Source organism: Cryptomeria japonica, chromosome 9, assembly GCF_030272615.1.
Source record: "Cryptomeria japonica chromosome 9, Sugi_1.0, whole genome shotgun sequence".
Classification (NCBI taxonomy): domain Eukaryota; kingdom Viridiplantae; phylum Streptophyta; class Pinopsida; order Cupressales; family Cupressaceae; genus Cryptomeria; species Cryptomeria japonica.
The window spans coordinates 102,923,449-102,935,672 of record NC_081413.1 but is presented as its reverse complement, the minus strand read 5'-3'; positions in this window follow the sequence as shown (position 1 = coordinate 102,935,672).

The window sequence follows — 12,224 nt, the reverse complement described above, 5'->3', positions numbered from 1 at the left end:
TTAGGCATTTTCCTTGCAAAAAGTGCTTCAAGTTCTTCAAGTTCTTCATTTTCTTTCCTGCTTTCTTCAAGTTCTCTTGCATAAAAGGCTTTCCAATCAGATTTGTCAAATGATTATGCAGATGATGCTGATGCTTTAAAGGCTAAATCTATCTTTATAGTAGCAACAGGACCAAATTCCTCAATTTCAAAGGCTTAAAGTTTTCCAATCAATGTATCTCTTGTTACTAATGTATTAGGCATTGTTCTTAACTCATTTATAGCAGTGACTTTCATTTTATATGCCGGTGGCAATCCTCTTAAAACTATTGAAACAATTTCATCTTCACTTAAAGTTCCTCCACAACATTTAATACCTAAAACAATTTCATTAACTCTTTCCATAAAAGCAGAAATCCTTTCATCTTCTTCCATTTTCAGATGTTCATACCTGACCTGGAAGCTTTCAAGTTTTTCAATCTTGACTATGGAATCTCCTTCATTCAATATTTCTAAATGATCCCAAATAGCTTTAGCAATAGACCTATCTGATAATCCCATGATTTGTTGATCTGATAATGCGCTCAAAAGTGCTTCTCTTGCTTTGTAATCATTTTCCTCATCTTTAGTTAGGTTAGGTGGATTGGGCTGACCGGGAGTGGGAGCAGTATAGCCATTCTTTGTAACTTCCCAGATGTCCTTTCCAATGCAATTTAAATGTGTCTCCATTCTGATCTTCCATATGCCATAGTTGGTTCCATCAAGTTTAGGATTGTCCTTCCTGAAATAGTTAGTAGACATTGGATCTCCTCAAGCTGGTAAACTTCTGCAAAAGAGGACTAGGCTCTGATGCCAATTTTTAGGTCCCAAAGACAACTGAGAGGGGGGGGGGGGGGGTGAATCAGTTGTCTAATAAATTCAAACCAAAAACAACTTAACCAACTTAATGCTTGATACCGGTAAACTAGTCTAATATGCCGGTAGACAGTTTTAACAGTTAATTGCAATACCAGTAAGGATTAATGCATGAAACAAAAAGACAAAGTCATCCACAACACAAAACACTAATATTTGTACGTGGAAACCTTGTAAGGGGAAAAACCACAATGGGAAACCTTACCCATAATCAGATGATACTACTGCAGATAGTAAGTGTATACAAATGGGGTCTGCACATGCAGAAAGGCCAAGCGCCTAGAGCTCACTGGTCAATCACAAATGGGAGTCACACTGACTACAATTGGATGGTTAAATCCAATAAGAATGTGCTGCTTAAGTTAGCATCTTTCTATGCTAGATTCAGTACTAGTATAGTTCTGATGTCTTTACAAAAACCCTTCTTCAATCTTCAAATGATGTCTGCGTGTATAGCTCTTCTTATTCTCGCATATACCATTTTACAATCTTTTTTCACATTCCACACATGATCTTACAAATAAGATCTTACATTTATACCATACCCTAAGACCAATTTTAGTAGGTCGACTCTACAAGATATTACAATAAAATCATTTTACAAACAATACAATAACCGATTCAACATGTTGGCTTAATGCATTTACAACAATAATAAGTCATCTCCATAGCGTGCCATGTTGATCTGGAAAAGATAAACCTGCCAGTGTATATCGTGGACCTATTTGTTGGTAACAACAAATATGCAAATACGAAAATGCTAATTAACAAACCTTCAAGACAAAGTGTCCAAATGATGTTTTCGACATAACCATGTGATTTCCATTCCATTCCAAGTGTCGGTGATCATTATATCCTACCGGTGTACCAGATACCGGTGAATGTTGTTGATTCTCCAAAGTGCCAAAGTTGATAATTGTTAGTAGGTGTTGACATCAATGACAAAACCATACCAAAATACCAACACTAGAATCATATAATCAAAGAGTACAATGAACCTTCAGGGACTCTCACTCTAGAACAGATCAAGGAAAGGCAAGATAATACTGCTGCTATGGATTTGATTCTTGGCACTCTTTCCGATAATGAATTTGCAGAGGTTCAATATTTGAAAACAACTTTTCACATATGGAATAAGCCGAAGATAGTCTATGGGGGAGATCCTCATTTCCAAAAAGAAAAAATAGACAGCCTGAGAGAGAAACATATGATGAGATGAGGATGCATGAATGAGAAAACATAGAGCAGTATAGCAAGAGGATAAAGGATGCAGTAAACTCCATTAAAAGTGATGGAGGAAAGCTTGAGGAGGATGATGTGGTTAGCAAAATTTTGAGAGCTCTGCTACCACAATAAGCCATAAGACTCTCTGCTATCCAGGAACTTAGATCCTTGGGAACAGTAAATGTATCTCTTGACTCACTGATCGGTAAGTTGACTACTTTTGAATTGAGCAATTACGATAACAGTGTACCAAAGATTGATACTGCTTTCAAAGCCTCCATGATGCATGCACCAACAAGGAGAAGGAAAGAAACTCAAAGTAGTTTTACTACCAAAACTGGGCATTCCCATTAAAGTGGCAATCTATTGTCTAAGGAATAGGAGAAAGATGAAATTGAAGCTATATTGGCAAGAAGATTGCCAAGAGGAAAAGGGAAGTACAAAGGTAAATTACCCTTAAAGTGCTTCTCCTGTAATAAGATAGGTCATATTGCTTCAAGATGTCCTAACAATGATAGAGACAAGAAGGATAATTTTAGAGTCTATAGGGACAAGAGCAAGAAGGAGTGTTATCTTGCAGAAGAAGGAGTCACTGATGAAGAATCAGAAGGATCTGATGGAGATGGTATTGCATTTGTGGTAGTCAAGGAGGACAGCACAGAAGAAGGATATATGGCATTGATTTCTAGCACAAACTGGTGTGGAGAATGGGTGATCAACAATGGTTGCACTCACCACATGACTGGTGATAGAAACAAATTCCTCGGCATGGAGGATAGCAATGGCGGAACTGTGAGATTCGAAAATGATGCTCCTTGTGCAGTAAAAGGTAAGGGGTCTATAGCCTTGAATGATAAGAAAAATTGTGATGATGTATATTGGGTAGAAGAGTTAAAATATAGTTTGTTAAGTGTTGCACAACTTAACAAAAAAGGTTACCGATTAGAATTCAATGAAGGAATATGTAAAATAAATGACAAATCAAGAATTCTGATTGCCACCAATAAATAGTCAAGAGGCAATCCATTTCATCTAGACATCACCATAGGTAGTTGTCTAATGGCTAATGTTGAAGACAGTTGGTTATGACACAAAATATTGTGTCATGTTAACTTTGATAGCATAGAAAAATTCAATAAGGCAAAATATGTCATAGGTATGCCTGTCATAGTGACACCTGAAAATGCTATGTGCAAAGAGTGTCAACTAGGAAAGTTGACTAGGTCTAGTTTCAGTAGTAAAACCTTTTCATCTAAAAAATGTGCTAGACTTAGTTCATATAGACCTATGTGGTCCCATGAGAACCAAGGGTTTCTATGGAGACAGGTATTTTATGTTGTTTATGGATGACTTCTCAAGAATGATGTGGGTTGTATTCTTGAAGGAAAAATCTAAAGTCTTTCACATGTTTAAGGTTTTAAGGCTTAAGTAGAAAGAGGAACCAGTAAGATTCTGAAGTGTCTGAGATTAGATAGAGGAGGAGAGTTCACCTCTCAAGAGTTCATGAATTACTGCGAGGAACAGGGGATTATGAGGCAAATGTCTACACCCAGAACACCTCAACAGAATGGAGTTTCCACAAGAAGAAATAGAACTCTTATTGATTGTACAAGGACTCTAATGATACAGAAGGATATTCCACATATCTTCTGGAGAGAAGCAATAAGCACTGTTGTATACACTTTGAACCAGATACAGGTAAAGAAAGGGACAAATAAAACTCCCTATGAATTATGGAGTGGATACTCACCTAATGTTTGTTATTTCAAATTATTTGGAAGCATGTGCTATATCAAGAGTGACGAGTACACTGGAAAATTTGGTCCCAAGAGTGATGAAGGAACCTTCTTAGGTTACTCAACAAAGAGCAAGTCATACCGGTGTTTAAACAAAAGGACTAGTAAGATTGTGGAAATTGTAAAAGTCAAAGTAGATGAGTACTCTGAGAAAAATGAACAGGACAGTAAGAGTGAACCAAAGGACTATAAAGGGTTTGAGTACAATGTACCAGTGGAACCTACTAAAGAAGATCCTATTGAAGTGGCTAATGAAGAAGCCTGTGAAGTAGAACCTGCACAACCCATAGAAGAAGCTCCGAGGAGTGAACCGGTATTGGCTAAGTATGTTAGAATTAATCACTCTATAGAAATTATCATTGGTGACAAGGATGCAGGAGTTCTAACCAGAAGAAGAGCAAGAGAGAATGGTTGTATGATCTCCATTTTTTAGCCGAAGACAACAAAGGAGGCTTTAAAAGATGATGACTTTGTCAAAGCCATGGAAGAAGAACTGAAGAAAATTGAGAAAAATCATACATGGACTCTAGTGCCCAGATTGGAAAACAAAAATGTAATAGGGAACCAAGTGGGTGTTCAGAAATAAAATGGATGAAATTGGTAAAGTGATAAGAAACAAAGCAAGATTTGTCTATAAGGGCTATGCTCAAGAGTAAGATTTGGACTATGGAGAAACCTTCGCACCAGTGGCCAGGCTGGAAGGGGTCATAATTTTTATGGCCTATGATAATTATAAAAATTTAAAAGTTTACCAAATGGATGTCAAATCGGTATTCTTAAATGGGGTGTTAGAGGAAGAAGTATACATAGAGCAATCGGAAGGGTTTGCATCTGAAGATGAAAGGAATATAGTATGCAGGTTGTAGAAGGATTTGTATGGGCTAAAACAAGCACCGAGAGATTGGTATGAGAGGTTACACTCATATTTGCTAAGCATAGGGCTCAAAAGAACCAGTGATAACAGTAACCTGTATCTAAAGAGTGGAGCTGAAGGAAAACACCTAATTGTTGAGTTCTTTGTAGATGACATCATCTTTGGGGGAGATGATGAGATGATAAGAAGCTTTGCAGAACAAATAAAGCAATAATTTGAGATGTCCATGATTGGCGAGATAAAAAAATTTATTGGCCTACAAGTCTCTCAACTAAAGAATGGCATCTTCATTAGTCAAACTAAGTACATAAAGGAAATTCTGAAAAATTTTGGAATGGAAGATTGCAAACTTGTTGGAACTCCAACGGTTACATGTTGCAAGCTATTTAAATATGATGAGGCTGAAGAAGTGAATGAGACACTTTACCAGTCCATGATTGGTAAGTTGAAGTATGCAATACATAGAAGACCGGACATAGCACAAGTCGTTGGCTTGGTTGCCATATTTTTTGCAAATCTGAAAGACTCACATGGTGGAAGTCAAAAGAATATTTAGATACCTAACGGATACTGATGAGTATGGTCTCTGGTATCCACATAAGGGAGACTTTAGTTTAAGTGTCATCAATGATTTAGATTGGACTGGGAACATTGTTGACAGAAAGAGCACTAGTGGAGGTGCATTCTTTCTTGGAGATAGGATTGTATCTTGGACAAGTAAGAAACAAAATTGCATATCTCAATCCATAGTTGAGGCTGAGTATGTAGTTGATGCAATCAACTGCACACATATAGTTTGGATCAAGCAACTTCTGGAAGGAATAAAAGAAAACGTGGTTGGATCGATAGTGATTCATTGTGACAATACTAGTGCCATTGACATATGCAAGAACCCGGTGATGCACTCCAAAATGAAGCATATAGCCATCAAATATCACTATCTAAGGGAACAAGTTCAAGAAAAGGAAGTGATGTTGGATTACATACCAACAAAAGAGTAGGTGGTTGATATCTTCACCAAGCCACTATAGAAGGACACCTTTGACTATCTTAGAGGTAAGTTGGGGGTTATGCCCCTCCATTCAGTAAAGTAAGAAAACGGGGCTCTACATCAATCTGGTATGATTTCAAAGGTTTTTTTTTAAAAAAAAAGAGAGACTAGATTGATGAGTGTAGACTACTTTGGTTAGCGGGAGCAGTCTTGTAAGTGTATAGAAAGGACTCTTTGGCATTGTTGTCAAAGGGAGAGATACGATTAGAGTGCTTTAGCATTGGTAAGTAGTGATTGAGTTGAAGTTGCTGCATCAAAGTATTACCAATGATAGGGGGAGATATTCATTACTCAGGGCAGAAGTAACGACCGGACTAGTTCAAAGATGAAGGAAGTAAAAGAACATGCAACTAGTTAGCTAGATTCTGAAGTGTTTGACATCAATGCAAAAGGGGGATATTGTTGGATTGTTGGCATTGACAAAACTAGTCAATCCAGAGAACTATTGTATGTGCTAATATTTGTCATTGATGTCCAACACTTATCGGTGAAGACACTAACCAGTGAAGTGGTATAGGTAGGGTGGTGTTTTCAGTAAGAAAAAGTGATGACATTCAAACACATGGAAACAAAATTGGTAATGAATGATCAAAGGATCAATCAGCTCAAGGAAAGAAAAGACTAAGTCAACCAATTTGTCCTTCAGGAAGATCGGTCACTCTGATGATGATGAAGTCACAAAAGGTGACTCACGCAAGAAAACTTGAAGTTGTATGCAAACTGGAATCTCATTGGTAAAAAGGGGAAGATGCTTGATGCTAGCACAACAAATCAACAATCAAAGGATGAACTAGTAATATAGAAGTGCAGTGGTATACCGGTACACTAGTATGACAGAAGGAATATAAGTGATCACCATAAATTTTGGAGCAGTGATTGGTTATTCAGTTGCAGTGGTGAAAGATGAGTTGGTGAGCTTGTGTCTACACCAAATCACTTGTTAGTAAGGTCAACTTCAGTTATCATGCAGTCAAGCATGATTACTTGCAGATTTTTTGGTTTGCACTTAATTGACAGAACACAACCTAGAAGTTACTATCTTTAGAAGATGCAGTGGCAGAATTTGTTGAACACTTGGTGGAATTGTTGTAAGTTACGCAAAGAAAGAGTGGGAGATTTTGAATTTCAAATATTCTGAAATCCATGATTGCTTTTATTGAGGGAACGCCTGGAAGTGTCGGCAGAAAATGTATAAAGTGTTCTTGAGTTCATTCAGAAAGTTTTGATCATGAACTTTGCAACAAGAAGATCTTGTTGAAGGTGATCCAAAGTGAAGAGAAAATAGAGAGGAATTTCTAAGAGGTTTTAGTAGAGTAGAGTGTGTTTGAGGTAGATCAACTAAGTGTAGAGTCAAGAGATAGAGAACTGGCAGAGTGCAAAGCTGAAGGTCAGAGGACTGACAGAGTGTAGAGCCAAAGTTCAGAGGACCGACAGAGTGCAGAGACAAAGGTTAGAGGACCGACAGAGTGTAGAGCTAAAGGTCAGAGGATTGGTAGGATGTAGTGCCAAGGGATAGGTGACTGGCCGAGTGAAGAGCCAAAGGTGTAAGAAAAAAACCGATGTTGTGCAGAGAAGACACAACCAATGTGGATTGAGTGTGATGCATATTAAGATCTAATCAAGCTATTAGTAGCTAATTCAATAGATCATCCATCTATTGCTTTCTAACCACTGCAACATAAATCCCTTAACTAGGTGGACTTTAACAGGTCCCTTTTGTAAAATCCCTTAATCGGGTGACATCTTAATTGATGTTCTTAAGTCCTTTAACCAAGCTACCTTTAACAGGGTAAAGGCACTAACCGGCCTTGAAAAAATCCCTTAACCAAGTGGCACCTAACAGTGTCTTTGTAATCTCCTAAAGGGCTAGCTCCTCATTAGGTGTACTTCAGAATAGTACAGATTTTGTGAGTTCCTACTCACACCATGGTTTTCTCCCATTTGGGTTTCTATGAGATAACTTCTTGGTATCACTGTCAACTTCTCATGCTTGCATATTTTACTTCAGTGATTAAGTATATTATTGGATATTAGATGAATGCAGATTTAAGTTAAAAGTTTAATTGTGAAGATTTGATCAAGTGTTGATTCACCCCTCCCCTCTCAGCACCAGTTGGGACTAACAATTGGTATCAGAGCATCAAGTCCTTAGAATCAAAAGAATCTTAATCAGCTTAAGAAAGATTCAAGATGATGCGTAAGGAGGGTCCTACTCTAAGAGATGATCTGACTGCTACAAGTGAGTACAAAGAAAAGTTTAGGATCAGTGCTACACAGTTGGATGACTTATTGAAAAGACAAAGCCATAGTGATGATTCTAGAGGACTTGGATTTGTACAAGGTGAAAGCTTTGGTACTACAAATGAAGATCAAACAACTGGTATGCAAAACTCATTAGAATAGAGTAAACTAGTAAGGCAATCTAATGCTTATAAATTCAATGGTAGATGTTTTGTTTGCAATAAATTTGGGCATATGGCTAAACAATGTAGAAATAAAGCAAATCAAAACTATAATTATGTTCTTGGTCAATGCACAAATTACAATAAATATGGTCATAGATCAGAAGATTGCAGAATGAATGTTAAATGTCATGCATGTGGAATGTTTGAAAATTTTTCTAATCATTGTAGGTCATGGAATGACATTGGATATGTCAAAGAAATTCAAAAAAACAATGTTACATGTTATGCATGCAACAAAATTGGTCATATTGCTAAGTACTACAGAAGCAAGACTCGACCGATTAGTAATGATAAAGATATTAAGAAAGGAAAGAAGAAGGTAGATGAAATACAAAAAGATCACACCAAGAGATGGGTTAGAAAATTTGAAGAACCAAGTGGAAATGCAACAACACTGGTAACTCCATCGGTAGAACAGAGCATTCCTGCATTGACAAGAAATTCCATCGGTAACTGAGGCATAGGCCTTAAGGGTTGGAAAATTCATTGCAAACCTTTCTTATTTCCCTAGAGGAGATTGGAAGAGATCTAGAGAATTGATTTCATCTTGGTTGAAGGTTCACATGACATAAGACTGTGAAACCGACATCCGGTAGGGTAGATCACAAAGCATTTATGACACAGAAAAATAAGGTTTTTATTCGCTGATGAAAAGAGAAAGTGGATTCATTTTCACTCACCTTGCATTCAAGCATTCAGAGAAAAGTAAAGGCAAATTTCAGGCGAATTAAGAGCAAGCAAAGGCATTCTAAAAGGATTTTGAGTAGTTATTTGAGAAGCACTCAATCTTCCACTAGCATTCACTTTCAGGTATTCTTCTAAAATGGTATCTGGATCTTCAACTCCTACTTTTATTGCAAATCAAACCATTATAGAAGTTAAGGATAGGCTAAGGCCTATATTCAAGGAGGTTCCCTTGATTGCTAAGAAAGAAGACTTTGCGGGAGCATTTTCTAGAGTTCTTGATGACATGATGTATGTTGAATATGTGAGGGAATACATTCACTGCACCCTGGAGGAACTAGGCACAGAGGAAATGAAAGGCATGTATCAATCTGTGATACTGGGAAACTTCAAAACTATCAAGCCAGAATACAAAGCAATTGAGGATTTAGGGTTAACTGGTATTCTATACATACCAAAATTCAAAGATGAGATGATCAGATACGTTCTGAGCAGGGTTCACAATGAGTTCATTTGGCTGGATCAACTTTACATGATCACCAAGGAGGCTATTCAAGTAGTCACCGGCTTATCCAAAGTTAGACAAGAACCTGACAAGAAAATTTCCAAAACTGAGGTTGAGAAGCTCACTGGTGCAACTCATGATCACAGATCAATGAGGATCAACATAATCACTAATACTGATGTGAAATTTGCAAGTATGATAATCGGTTATAAGGTTACTCAATCTAGCCAATTGAATTCTATTTCTAGTTCTTGCATTCATGTTGCATATCAGATGCTGAGGAATAATACAAAATATGATTTCCATGAATGGTTAAGGAGTGAATTATTTGTTTAGTGCTTTACTTCCTCAATGATCTACCTTGTCTAGGGAAGAAGCAATGGGCTCATGACATACTGGTAGGTATGCAGATCAAGGAAGCAATCACCAGTCTTGGTACCGACAGAGATGAGAAACTTTGGGGTTATTTCAAAACATTCCAGGAAAACATGAGGTAGAGGGAGAGTTTATCAAAGAATATTGTGGAGAAGTATTCCACTGATATCTATTTCATGGTGAAGACCGATGAAACCATCATGGAAGTAGTTGAACCAAGGACCATATGGGTTATAGAACATGGATATACGGTAGATGATAACATTCTAGACCTCTATGCAAAAATGCTGCTAGATGCCCCATTGGATAACAAAATAGAGCATTTTGGCATGGCAGAAGAGAAGGCCTTTGAAGTCAAAAATGGCTTCAATAGGAAGAGAAGGGAGAAGAAAATAGAAAAGATGTCTACATTTGTGCAAAATGTCATTCACATAATAGATACTAAAAGGGGTTCTAAATCCAAACTAACAGCAGACTCTATAAGGAAATCCATGTGTAGAAAATGCTCTCCTATTGTCAATTCTAAGGGGATTAGCAAGCAAGCAAGTATTTCAATTTCAGTTTCTAGTACATTAAAATAAACATAGATACAAGATTAAGATGAACCAGATAGTATAGCACCAAAGAAAGACACCAGATATACGTGGGAAAACCCTTACGGGTAAAAAACCCACCACCAAAGAGAGATCACTTTATTCAGTAAACAACACGATTACAATAAAGTTATCAGATCCTCTTTTCCAGACTCTTTTCTCACCACATGCAGACACATCAACTTGGATACTTATAAAACCATCATCTCCACATAGCCTTCATGCACACCCTTCTTCGCTCTGCTCATCAGTTACATCTCTGGCAACCGCCATCTGTCAAACCAAACATTTCTTTGTCAGTTTGTATAATAGCCTTGGATAATAACTGTCGAGTAACAACTTGTCCATTCATGAACTCGTGGAAAACATATTATCCCACATTCATCTGGAAGTCAAGTTGGTTCATATTCAAATACACTGATAGAAACATTCCAAGTGTCTGCCTACTAGTCTTTTGGACTTCAGTCCGGGCAACCATCCGCAATCGGATACTTCCCCATCGGCCATCAGAACCAGCACTGAAAAGTTACCCTGATATTCGATCAGCGGTAGATGACTTCATCGGACTTCGGTGTAACTTTCATCTAGTCAACCCAATCACCGAAGGCAACCTCATCGGGTATCAATGTAGCAAACAACCAGTTCTCCCGATCTTTGATGATACCCCAATCATCGAAGGCAATTCCATCAAGTCATCGACAAGATAACCAAATAGCTATCCCAATCATCTAATCATCCTTGAAATCTTTTTGCACTCCGCCACATGGTACCCCCTGATTAGCTCCAAGGTCCCTACCTTTCCACCTAAGCACGACCTCACTAATCGCCCGGAATGAAGCTCTTCTTTGTCCCTAGGTCTCAACATGGTCACCAAGTTGTAGGAATAAACTTCGTACATCTCACCATAGTGTTATAGCGACAATCGTCCAATCATCCCAGACTTGCTCACTCGTTAACTTGCCTGAGCTTCTCTATTGTTGGGTCCCACCATTTGGTCACCAAGCCGCGATGGATAACCATCGTGCATCTCACCATAGCGGTATAGCAACAATAATTCGATCATCCCAAACTTTCTCACCTTTTAACCAATCACAAGAAGAAGTTTCCAAATAGATCAGACATCGGCAATAGTACTGCAAAGTTACCCCGATCACCTAAAGCAACTTCATTGAGTCATCGGCACATACCCTGAACTATTTCCCTGATGAGCGATGCAGTCCAAGTCAGAAGAAGTCAAACTCATCAGACATCGATGTAGCTTCCAACTTGTTCCATCGATAGCCGATGACAAACTGATCGCCAAAGGTGACTTCATCGGGTCATCGGCTAGAGTTACACCGATAGGAAAATTCCACAACCTGATACCTTCCCACAAGTTGTTCCATCGGGGTAAGTTACACCGATCAACCTCAACAGTGGTCAGGATAATTCGAGGCATATTTCCAACAATCTCCCACTTGCCCAGGAATTTATTGGACCTATCTACCATGCTGAACACTTACAAATTTCATTGAGAACCATGGACTCTAAAGCCCATCAATGCTAATATACCACTCGATCAGAGACCATCAGAAAAAGAAATTAACATGTGCACCTATGCAGAGCAGTCTCATCTCATTCATGAACACTTCTACCTTCTACCATTGCATTGCCACTGGATATACATAGAAGCTATCCACTGAGAAAACTACAACTCTATCTACCAAGCACACAAAATTCATGATCCAAATACTAACCGAATGTACAAACATTTGTTACAGACAT